This window comes from Chrysochloris asiatica, unplaced genomic scaffold (assembly GCF_000296735.1).
Source record: "Chrysochloris asiatica unplaced genomic scaffold, ChrAsi1.0 scaffold00334, whole genome shotgun sequence".
NCBI lineage: Eukaryota > Metazoa > Chordata > Mammalia > Afrosoricida > Chrysochloridae > Chrysochloris > Chrysochloris asiatica.
In genome coordinates, this window is record NW_006408852.1 from 2,759,669 (window position 1) to 2,761,150 (window position 1,482).

Consider the following 1,482-nt stretch of genomic DNA (forward strand, 5'->3'; position numbering starts at 1 on the left):
GTCGGGGCTCTTGTGATACAATAGTGAATAATTGTTATCAGGACTGATTGTGAGGGTTGGAAATGTAAAGGTAGATGTTTTATAGCAAGAAAGAGAGTGATTAACTTTTCAGTCTAGGAGCGGAGGTCCCTAGGACCATCAAGGGAGAAGAGAGGGACCGTACCCAGTGAAGCAGTGATTCCTGAAATGGAGACAGAGATGATGACGTGGAGCGATGGAGCAGCTGGAGACTTTAGATCCAGAGAGGGAGAATGACTGTGTGCTGATGACCTGGGGGGGTACGGGGGAAGGATTGCAGGGTATACCATTTGGTTGGTTGATGATGCATGGAGGGGATTGTAACCACGGCAATGAGATTATATATGATAAAATGAATGTAAAACTAATGATCTTCATTCTTTTACAAGTAGGTCCAGGTATAAATGTAGGAAATATCCGTTAGTGTATAGTAATCCTTTAAGTGTTCCTCTTCATACATAACATCAATCTGGAAAGTACTAGGTATATCCATTTTACTTCTGAGAAATTTTATTAGGTGCATCACAGTCATTGCTGCTGGAAATCGTAAATATCTGTTATCACTCACCTCCTCTTTAGACTTCTCTTTATCTTTGTTTACTTTTCAACCCAATCTGTTCTGCTCAAAGAATTCGATGGATAAGCTTATTAACTCATCATCAGTTATCTTCTCTTATCTTCCTCTGCAACTTCTCCTCTATCTTCATTAGAGCCATTGGCAGCATCAGCTGAAGGATGAGCTGCATAAAAATCCCTTCTTCTCTTCATTTCATTTTTGAAAAGTCCTGTAACTAATTTGTATACAATATCTTGAAGATTTTTATCTGACCTTATATTCAGGAATGGTCTGGTTTTGTGAACTTGGACATCACAGATAGGACAATACTTGCTGGTGTCCAGATAACGCACAATACATGTTTTACTGAAGGAATGTAGACACACTATTATGGTTGTAGCATCAATGAAGTATCCTCCACGAAGCACACACATTAGGTAAGGATTTAATTCACTGATTTTGATTCTTGTTGTTCCATGCATTTTTGCTTAACAAAAGATCCCCATAAAAAGCAGCCAGCAAGAGGAGATCAAAGCGGGCAGAAAAGATAATGAAAGTTAAGTCATTCAGCAGAATATGAATGTGAGTCAAGTGGCCATCTAGAAGTAAGCTGCAGACAGTGCTGTCAATGGGCAATGAGAGCACTCCAGAAGAGCCTCAGCCACAGCGCTCAGCTCATGCTGACTCCAGAACAGAACACTGCCTTCTACTCTTTCTCCACCTTGGCCTTCTCCACATCCCCTGCCTCGGGGGAGGGAGTGCGGAGAGGGGCCTTTCTTTTTTTCTTTTTTTTTTATTAAATGTTTTTATTTTGGATTGAGTGAAAGTTTACAGGGCACATCATCAGCTTCACATTCAACCATTCATATAGCTTGTTAGTTTGTTTCATTACATTGATTATTATCCCC

General features: G+C 40.2%; 1 pseudogene; it reads right to left on the reverse strand.

Moving 5' to 3' along the window:
- Positions 1 to 400: 400 nt before the first annotated feature.
- Positions 401 to 1,056, reverse strand: LOC102833620 (annotated as a pseudogene).
- Positions 1,057 to 1,482: the final 426 nt, after the last annotated feature.